At 37.7% G+C, this 11,399-nt stretch overlaps 1 protein-coding gene across 1 annotated transcript in view; it reads right to left on the bottom strand.

Moving 5' to 3' along the window:
* The window catches only part of LOC107618850, a 5,495-nt gene continuing 5,092 nt past the window's right edge, over positions 10,997-11,399 (bottom strand). The window contains exon 8 of the mRNA XM_021110306.1: positions 10,997-11,300. The gene's annotated coding sequence lies outside the window, so the exon portion shown is untranslated. The remainder of the gene's footprint in view (positions 11,301-11,399) is intronic.

The following is an 11,399-nucleotide window of genomic DNA, read 5'->3' as shown; positions in this document are numbered from 1 at the left end:
CGTCAATGACGCGCACGCGTCATGTGGATATTCGCTCTCTAGTATTCTGAACAGAGAGTTACGCTGGAACTGTGCGGGTGGGGTGCATGATGCATAAAACACCCAATGCGTACGCGTCACCAGCAATTTTGTCACTCCACGCGTATACGTCAGCGACGCGTGTGCGTGATATGAAAAACAGTGCAATTTGGTACATTGAACAGAGAGTTGTGCTGGAGGTGTGCCGCAATCGTGCGTTTTGCACGAAAAGAAGTCATGCGCACGTGTGACCGACGCTCACGCGTCACTGTTTATTTTGGGCCAACCACGCGTACACGTGGACGACGCTCACGCGTCACCTGCCTTTTCCTGTTTTCACGTGCACGCGTGACCTATGTGCACGCGTTGCGTTGCGCCCTGTTTCTTTTCATTTCTTTCTTCTTTCTTCTCTCCTTTCTCTCTTCTTTCTTCTTCCTTTCTTACTTTCTTCCTCTTCATTTCTTTAACTTCTCATCCTTATTCTCTTTTATTTTCTTTTGTTTATTGCATTTGGCATTACATTTTAAGTTTGCTATTTTTCCATTGGTGTTGAATTTTCTTACTCATCTGTCGCATATATTTCTTCTATTGTTTTGGTACTTAGTGACTTATTTAACATTGTTGGGTGATATTATTTATATGTCAATGCTAATCTTCTATGACACTTGTATTCCTTGTGCATTGATATGGACTCATATTGTCTTTCATGACCCACTCTCTCTCCCTCATTATTGCAATTCTTGCACTATTGATATGCCTTTGCCTATATTGTTTTCTCACTTGCATGTTGTAGCTACCATGTATTTGAGAACCTTATTACTATTTGGCATTAGCCCACCTATATTTTATTTGTTTTCATATCCTTGTTGTGAGTTATTCTTCTTCCTTTTCCTCTTCTTTCAGGATGGCCACCAAGAAGGAAAACGGAAAACTTCTAAATGGGACAACGAACAAGTCCTTCCGCACACTCTTTTGAAGAAAGCGCATCAGTTGTAGTAACCCATCCACTTGCACATCTTTACATGCACCGAGGACGGTGCAATCTTTAAGTGTGGGGAGGTCGATACCGACTTCCGTAGGTTAGTTGCTTTCTTTTCAACACCAATGTTTAATATTCTTTGTTAGTTAGTTGTTGCATTGCATAATAGAATGCATGTGTAGTTAGTTGCTTTCATGTATATACTACTTGGTTGAAGTGATGAATTCTTTTCCAAGAAACTGTTTTAGAGCAGTTCACTAATTTGAATTAAAATTTTTGCTAAACTTGCTTGAAGAGTTTTATTTTGGAACATGGTTTTAGAGCTCGAACACACAAAACCAGTGAGATTTTGAGCCTATTTGATTGGTTGCATTTTATCAACCAATATTTTGTTTTGATGTGTGTTGTTCTCTCTAAAATTGTGATCTTTGTCTTGCTTGATTCTATATTTTCATTGTTTGATATATGCATGCACTTACATAATTGAGGCCTTATTTCACTATAGCTTACATACCCATATGTCCTTGACCTTTCATTATCCTTTATAAACTAATGTTGAGCCTTTTTAACACCATTTATTCTTTACTTTAGCTCATCACTAACTCTAAGCGGAAAATAATAATTTTCTTAATTTGAATCCTTGGTTAGCTTAGACTAGTGAGAGTGTTCATAATTTAAGTGTGGGAAAATTGGTTTGGGAACATTTGGTTTGAGAATTGGGCATTGTATATTTTTGGTGAATTTGTGAAAAAGATAGTTAAGCACATAGTCTTGCATCCAATATCTTAATCATATGCATTGAGAAAAACAAAAGAAAAGAAAAAGAAAAAGAAAAAGGAAAAATAAAAAGGAAAAATAAAAGGAAAAAAAAAAAGAAAAAGAGCAAATAATAAAAGGGGACAAAATGCCCCAAAGTAAATGGTGATAGCAATGCATATGTACTGCACTCAAAATTGGATGCATGAATATGTGGTAAACATAGTTAATGGGTAGTTAGATTTTATATTCTGATTACATGGAATGTCTTAAGATAGATGGGAAGTTTAGGTTGATCAAGGATTCAGATTTTAGTCCACTTAACCAAATACATTCCTACCTTTATCCTAACCCCATTACAACCCTTGAAAAGACCTCTTGATATGTGTATTTGTGCATTAAACTTGTGTTGGTTAGTAGAAGAAGAGCAAGTCTTAAAAAGCAAGATTAGTAAAGAATTGAGAGAATCGAACCTTAAACACTTGAGTGATCAGAGTGTATACACTTCCGGTGAGGATTAGATGTTCGATTCTTTGTTCCTGGCTTTCACGAGCTTTCTTCTTGCAAGTCTACTTGTACTTCATTTTATGATTTGAATTAGTGGAATCTAGTTCATATTTGTTCTAGGAGAATTTGATTTACTTTTAACCAAGTAGGTAGAAGCATTTCACATTTAGTTGCATTCATAAAGACAGGTTGCATTTCATACATTCTACCATTCCTCTTCACTCTTTTATAGTTTCGCTTGAGCTTAGCATGAGGACATGCTAATGTTTAAGTGTGGGGAGATTGATAAACTGCTATTTTACAATTTATTTTGTGTTGAATTCAGTGGATTTTATCCATTATTCTCACACTTATTCATAGAACTCACATGTTTTACATTTTCCGTCCAAATTTCATGCTATGATTGAAAACATACTTCTTTGGCCTTAAATTTGCTAATTTTAATCCTTTCTTATTACTATTTGATGCAGTGATATGTGTGTTAAGTGTTTTTAGGTTTATAGGGCAGGATGACTTAGAGGATGGAAAGAGAGCCTACAAAAGTGGAAGAAACACAAAAATTTGAAGTTTTAAGAAGCTGGCAGCGACGCGCACGCAAAGACGACGCGTACGCGTGACCGGTGCAGCAGGCAAGTGACGCGTACGCGTGGCCGATGCGTACGCATGACAAAGCATAACGTGCTATAGATATCAGAATTCGCTGGGGGCAATTTCTAGACTGTTTTTAGCCCAGTTTCAAGCTCGAAAATGAAGATTAGAGGCTGCAGAGTGGGATGAATGGGGAGATCAATCATTCACTTTTGATTCACACACATTAGGCTTAGATGTAGAATTTTAGAGAGATAGGCTCTCTCCTCTCTCTAGGTTTTAGGGTTTTTAGTCTTGTTATTTCTCAAATTCAGATTTTAATTTTACTTTAATTTATTTTTCTCTTACTATTATTTGTTTAAGCACTTTAGTTCATCTTCTTCTCTTGTTAATTTCCCTTTTTTGCCTTTTTTGTGTTTATGAGCTCTTGTTACGTTTGATTTCTTTTAATACAATTTATGTTTTCTATGTTTATTATTGCTCTCTTTAATTGTTAGTCATTGATTCTTGCAATTGGTTGTTTAGATTTTATTATCTCTTATTAATTCTCCATGCTTTTATTTTGTGCCTTCCAAGTGTTTTGATAAAATGCTTGGATGGCTTTTAAATTAGACTTTTATGTTTTTAACTTGGATAGATCAATTAGAGACTCTTGAGTTGTCAAAGCCTCTTGTTGAATAGTAATTGAAGATTGCCGGTTAGCTTGAACTTCAGCAAAACTAGTCTCTCACTATGAGGTGACTAGGACTTGTGAATTCAAGTTGATTGTATGCACTTGACTTTCCTCCTTTGGTTAGAGGTTAACTAAGTGAAGGCAATTTACATCCATCATTACAATTGATGATGAGAATTAGGATAGAACTTCTAATTCTCAATCCTTGCTAGGAGCTTTCTTAGTATTAATTTATTTTCTTGCCATTTTACTTTCTTGTTTCTTATTACAAAACCCAAAAAGATACAATCTCATAACCAATAATAAACTACACTTCCCTGCAATTCCTTGGGAGACGACCCGAGGTTTAATACTTCAGTTAATTTTATTGGGTTTGCTTAAGTGACAAACAATTTAAACATTGACTGAGGATAATTTTTTGTTTTAGAACTATACTTGCAACGCGATATTTTTGTGAAAATCTTTACCGACAATTTTCCTTCGTCAGTGGAAAGTGTCATCCTGAAGTTCCGTGCAGATCCGGACTTGGGGTATGCTATTTTTGTGGACAGCCTGGGCACTTGGCCAATAATTGTCCAGAGAAAAAGAAGTATGAGACTGGTAGGGTACAGCAGCCAGGGAGAGTGTACACCACTTTTGCAGCAGGTGCTGAGGGATCTGAGACACTGATTAGAGGTAATTATGAAATGGCTGGTAAAATCTTAAATGCTTTATTTGATTCAGGAGCAATTCATTCATTTATTGCATTTGAAAAGGCTAATGAATTAGGATTGAGAATGGTGGTTTTAGGTTATGATTTGAAAGTGCATAATGCTACTCATGAAGCTATGGTGACTAGGTTAGGATGTCCACAAGTTCCATTTCGAGTACAACGTGAATTTATGCATGATTTGATTTGCTTGCCGATGACTGGTCTTGATTTCATCTTGGGATTGGATTGGTTATCCAAGAATCATGTTTTGCTTGATTGTTCTGAGAAGTCAGTACAGTTTATGCCGGAAGGGTCAGAAGCGCCGATTGTGGTGAATAGTTACTATTTAAACTCTATGAAAGTAAATTGTTCTGGAACAGAATGTCAGGGTATTATGTTATCAACTACGGGAGTATCAGGTGATGATAAGAGTTTAGAGCAGATTCTGTTTTTATGTGAATTTCCATATGTGTTTTCGGATGATATTAATGAATTTTCACCTGATCGGGAGGTTGAATTTGCGATTGAATTGGTGCCTGGAGCCGGGTCGATTTCGATTACTCCTTATAGAATGTCACCTTTAGAAATGGCTGAATTGAAAGCTCAGCTGGAAGATCTGTTGGGTAAGCATTTTATTCGACCAAGTGTTTCTCCATGGGGAGCCCCGGTGTTACTAGTAAAGAAGGACGGAAGTATGTGCTTGTGTGTCGATTACCGACAATTAAATAAGATTACTGTGAGGAATAAGTATCTGCTACCTAGAATCGACGACCTAATGGATCAGTTACATGATGCCGGTGTGTTTTCTAAGATTGATCTGCGATCCGGGTATCATCAAATAAGGGTTATAGATGAAGATATTCCGAAAATTGCTTTCAGGACGCGTTATGGACATTATGAGTATACGGTGATGTCTTTTGGGTTAACTAATGCTCCAGCAGTATTCATGGATTATATGAATAGGATTTTCCGGCCATACCTGGACAAGTTTGTTATTGTCTTCATTGATGATATTCTTGTTTACTCTAAGACTGAAGAGGAGCATGTTAATCACTTACGAACTGTGCTGCAAATTCTAAAAGACATGAAGTTACATGCTAAGTTATCTAAATGGGAGTTCTGGAAGAGTGAGGTGAAGTTTCTCGGTCACGTAGTAAGAAAGCAGGGAATAGCGGTGGATCCTGCTAAGGTAGAAGCAGTGATGAAATGGGAGCAACCAACTTCAGTGACAGAGATCAGGAGTTTCCTAGGATTGGCAGGGTATTATCGGAGATTTATTAAGGGATTTTCACAGCTCACCTTACCTTTAACTAAGTTAACTAGGAAGGATACGCCTTTTGTCTGGACTTTAGAGTGTGAGGAGAGTTTTCAAGTATTGAAGCAAAGGTTGACTACTGCACCCGTGTTGGTATTGCCTGAGCCAAGTGAACCATTTGAAGTGTACTGTGATGCATTATTAAAAGGTTTGGGTGCGTTCTGATGCAGCACTGGAATGTAGTAGCATATGCCTCACGGCAATTAAGGCCGCATGAGATGAACTACCCGACGCACGACTTAGAACTTGCTGCTGTTGTGTTTTCTCTAAAAATTTTGAGGCATTATCTCTATGGCATTAAGTTTCACATTTTCTCATATCATAAGAGTTTGATGTATCTATTTGAGCAGAAAGAGTTGAATATGCGACAGAGGAGGTGGATGGAGCTTCTAAAAGATTATGATTTCAAATTCAATTACCATCCTGGAAAAGCGAATATTGTGGCAGACACCTTAAGTCGAAAATCTTTATATGCAGCTTGGATAATGCTGCGAGAAGAGGAGTTACTAAAGGCATTTCATGGTTTGAAACTGGGAGTTAGGGAAGAATCTAGAATTCTATGCTTGAATCAGTTGCAAATTTCAAGTGATTTTAAATTAGAACTTTTGAAGGCTCATCAAGATAGTGAAGCGTTACGTAAAATATTGTCGGCAATTGAACAGGGAAAGTAGTGGAGAGTGTCAGAAGATAAGGATGGTTTGTGGAGGTTCAAGAACCAAATTATTGTGCTAGATGTCGGAGACCTGCGACAAAGTATCTTGAAGGAAGCTCATAAGAGCGGGTTTTCAGTCCATTCAGGAAGCACCAAAATGTATCAAGATCTGAAAGCGATATTCTGGTGGCCAGGAATGAAGAATGATGTGGCGATGCATGTATCTAAATGTTTAACGTGTCAGAAGGTTAAAATTGAGCATCAGAGACCATCAGGAACCCTTCAGCCTTTAGAGATTCCACAATGGAAATGGAAGAGTATCGCAATGAATTTTGTGACAGGATTGCTTAGGACTCGGACTGGTTATGACACTATTTGGGTAGTTATGGACCGACTAACAAAATCAGCTCACTTTCTCCACATCCGAATAAGTTGCACAATGGAAGAATTGGCTTGAATGTACATCAAAGAGATTGTCAGATTGCATGGCGTGCCTGCTACCATTATATCTGACAGTGATCCCTATTTCACATCAAGGTTCTGGGGAGCCTTTTAGCGTACATTTGGAACTCAGTTAAGTTTGAGTACTGCATATCACCCTCAGACAGATGGTCAATCAGAGAGAACTATCCGGACTTTGAAAGATATGCTAAGAGCTTGTGTCTTAGACCAGCCGGCGAACTCGGATTGGTATATGCCATTAGTAGAGTTTGCTTATAACAATAGCTACCATGCGAGCATTGGAATGGCTCCGTATGAGGCTCTGTATGGCAGAAAATGTCAATCCCCGCTATGTTGGTATGAAACTGGAGAAAGAAGCTTATTAGGGCCTGAGATGATAGCTGAAACTACTGAGCAGATAAAGAAGATTCGTAGCCTAATGCTTATAGCCCAAAGCCGTCAAAAGAGCTATGCTTATCAAAGGCGGAAGCCTTTAGAATTTGAAGAAGGGGAGCATGTCTTTCTGAAGGTTACACCAACCACTGGAGCGGGAAGAGCTATTAAAACTAAGAAACTAAATCCCGTTATATTGGACCGTTTGAGATCCTGAAAAGAATTGGCCGGTGGCTTATAAGATTGCTTTACCGCCATATCTTTCGAACTTGCACGACGTGTTTCATGTGTCACAGCTTTGGAAGTATACTCCTGGTGCAAGTCATGTTCCGGAACCGGAACTGATTCAAGTGAGAGAATATTTAACACTTCCAGTAATTCCAGCGAGAATTGATGACACCAGCGTTAAACGATTACGTGGGGAGGAAGTATCACTGGTAAAAGTAGCTTGGAGTCGATTAGGTATTGAGGAACATACTTGGGAACTTGAATCGGATATGCGGAAGGACTACCCACATCTCTTTTCAGGTAACTAAATTTGAATTTTGAAGGCAAAATTCTTTGTTTGATGAGTAGGATGTAAACCCCGTTAAATTAGTAAATAGTTAGTCAATAAATTAATTTTTAATAAAGAAAATTAGAAATGTGAATATTATATTAAATTAGGATAGAGCTCATCAAAACGAGAATTTTGATACTAATTTCAAGAAATTCGGCCCAAGATTGAACCGAACGGGCCGGACCGATTGAACCGGACCCAAACCGGGCCCGTAGGCTCAACTGGCCTAGCACATTTAAATGAGGCACGGTTTCTTTCTTCTCCCATTACAGCAAGAACGCTGAAAGCAATTAAACAGGGGAGAAGAAGAAAAGAAACCCCTGACCCTTACAGTAATTTCAAAACGTCGTAACCCCTCCATTCGAGCTTCGATCGCCGCACCGTTTGCGGCCACGCGACCACCGTGTCGAGCTCTACATTTCTACCAAAACAATTTCATAGGTAAGCCATTAATTACTCTCAGCCACTCCTTTCCCCCAATTTTTGAAAGTATTATAGGGGTGTTGAGTTTCTTTACTTTTTGATGTTTTAGGATCCAATTAGCTTGAGAAAAACGTTCACACTTGCTTATATGAAGCTTGGGTAAGGTGAAGATACTATAATTCCATTTTAATTTTACTGAATTTGAGCTTTGAGTATTAAGTTGGGTATATATGTGTTATGAATGTGTATAAGGTTGTGAATAAATAATTGGAGCTTGAAATTGTGAATATCAGAACTTAGAGGAAGCTGTTTTATTAGACTTTTGGGGGCTGTGTTTATTTTAGTAAGTTGCCTTGGACAATACGTGGAAAATTGGCCAAGGTATGGTTTAGATTTCTTGCATTTAATATATAATGTTCTGTAAAAATTTAGGCTAAATGACCATAGGATAGGTTGGAATGTATGTGTATATTGTTGTTTAGTATCTTGTTGTTAAATATGGATTGGCATGGTGCTGTGGATTAGCTGATGGTTTGGCAAATTGTAATTATTGATTTGAGGATATAATTATGTAATTTGTGATCTAAGATTTTGGTTGTAGGATTTGGCATGTGTATATGTAATTATTGTTGGTGTGAAGTATGACTTTTATGTGGTTGTTATATTGAGAAAGGAGGACATTTTGTGTAGCAAGTGCAAGTTGTTATGTTGGTATCATGGGATTTGTTTTGAATGAGGAAGAGGTTTTGAAAGTTTATAAAATTTTGGTTTTGGGACGAACTTCGGTGAGCTATAACTTGGCTTTTGGACCCTCAATTTGTTTCCAATTTGCTTTAAATGAAAATTGGGTTTGTGAAGTTTATACCGTTCAAAGAACGGATGAAAAACGATTTAAAACGACCAAGTTATATGTGTCAGAAGTTTGGTTAAAAATTATGCAATCCTACAGCTTTCTACCTAATCAGGTTTTTGAAAAAACGTACGTCCACGCGTACACGTGGCCCACGCGTACGCGTGGTATGGGAATTTTGACTATGTGTACGCGACTAGTCCTATGCGTAAGCATAAGGGGTCAACATGCATGTCCACGCGTACGGCATGGCCCACGCATGCGCGTGACATGATGTAGTCACCTACGCGTACACATGGTATAAAGATGCGCGCGCGAGCTGCTCTATTACACTCCCACGCGTACGCGAGGCCCCTTTTTCAGTAAACATGATTTTTATGAGTTTTAAATGCTATTTCAAACTTCTGAACCTCTATTTTCTTTCTTTTAGTCACAAATAATAGTGTTACACCTGATAACCAGATGAAGTTAGGAAATAGGGATAACTTGGAGGTGAAGTAAAGCTGAAAAGTGATAACTTGACTATGAAATGCTACGGATGACCATGTATGATACTTGGCTTGAATAATCAAATGATCAGAGATACGAGATTTCCTAGGTAAAGTACCGTGGCTTGCCACCACGTGTACTAGGTTGAAAACTCGATACTATGTTGATCCTACGACGTAAGGGTGACCGGGCACTTATAAATTCCCGAGAATGGTACCCCCATTGAGTGATTTGATATATATATGAGAAAAAGCTATGCATAGACTCATGGGGATGCGCATCGGGGGATAGTCCAAAGGTTTAGCAAACCGGACTTGTTGGGTTAGCTTTATAACCGACAGATGAGACTCATCAGCTATAGGACAGGCATGCATCATGTGCATATTACTTGAATTACTTGTTTGTGCATTAATTGGGTGTGCCTAAGTGCATTTGCTATGTTAAATGTATATTTGCTATCTGCAGTACTTGTAACCTTCTTATGTTTGCTTTTATCTGCTTATTTGTCTGTGATATGTTGTCGGAGATGGAGGAATGGAGAAAAGGCAATGGGGCTTAGATTCAAGATTAAGTTAAGATAGGCTTAGTTACTCTTATAAAACTACCTTTTATGGCTTCTGTTTAATACTTTAAGCTTTATAATCTGAGTGTCGGTGTTCTAGGATTGCCTCTGGCATTCCCAGGACCTTATATCGTATATGTGTGGCACCTTTACCATACTGAGAACCTCTGATTCTCACTCCATACTATGTTGTTGTTTTTCAGATGCAGGTCGAGAGGCACCTTGTTAGGCGTCTAGACTTCTGAAGCGAAGTGGTTATCGGGTTATTTTGTTGTATGGTTATGTATATATATGTACTTAATTTTCTCTCCGCATAACTTGTTCCTGTTGGTCCCCTTTGAGGCTTATGGAGAGACAAGACTTTGTTTATGTAAATTTGGATTTTGGATATGTATATATATGTGTATATATTCTCTGGCCAGTCTTGACTTCGCGAGCTGAGTTAGGAGCTTGTTATTTTGTATCTTTGGCCCTCTATTCCTACTTTTGTTGTCTTATGCTTGATAGTTATAGTTTTTTTTAGCACATAAGTTAACTCGTTTCTTGAGTGTTGTGCTTTTATTTCGAGATTTTTGTTTTATCTGTTCTTCAATGCTCCTAGTTTATTATATTCTTTCTGCTATTATATGTATAATTTTTATTTTAGAGGTCGTAATACCACATCACCTCTGTTTTATGGCTTAAGCATAAAGCTCTGTGTGGTAGGGTGTTACAAGAACCAAAAAGAATGAAATAGAAAGCCAAATTAAAACATGTGAGAGAAAGAAATAGAGAAGAAATATTATGGATGACTTAACTTTTAAGTATAACATATTGTTATGCTATCTTCTAGGTGTGTATAGTGATTATTTTTGCTGCCAAGAACTTACTAGTGATAAGACGTGCTTATAAAAATTTTGATAAATATATGTGCTCATTGCTATGCTGAAATGACATAAGCCTAGTAGTCAGTAACAAGTAACCAGCTGTACTATTTTATAGCAGATTCACTTAAAGGGAAAGATATTTCTACTTTTTTTAATACCATTATTTCATATTAAAAAAAATCATGAAAGAATAGCCTTGTATGTCAATTGAATCCTGTCTCAAAACCATTTCAAGTCATAAAAGATTATCTGGGATATATGAAATCAACATAAGATCAATCTCGAACGTGTTCATGGCTACTTCATTAAGTTCATATAAATTAAAGAGACACATCATTCAAGCCAAGTGTATTAATTACATGCCAATTTTTCAATAACCAGATCCACTAAATGTCTGTAAAAATTCAGATGTATCTAACAATATCAAAATAATAACTCCAAACAACATGCCTCAAAAGACCCTATTTTCTTCTTGTGTTTTATTGATGTCAAGAGTAAGCATTGGAGCATTGTTTACAGTAGAAATAACCTCCTCGGATAGGGATGGCAATACCACCCGAACCCACGGATACCCACCCCGCCCTACCCGCTCGGAGCGGGTAATTACCCGCCCTGCACCGGGGCGGGTTCTTGGGAG

The sequence above is a fragment of the Arachis ipaensis genome, chromosome B09 (genome assembly GCF_000816755.2).
Source record: "Arachis ipaensis cultivar K30076 chromosome B09, Araip1.1, whole genome shotgun sequence".
NCBI classification, from domain to species: Eukaryota; Viridiplantae; Streptophyta; class Magnoliopsida; order Fabales; family Fabaceae; genus Arachis; species Arachis ipaensis.
This window is presented reverse-complemented; position numbering and strand designations above follow the sequence as displayed.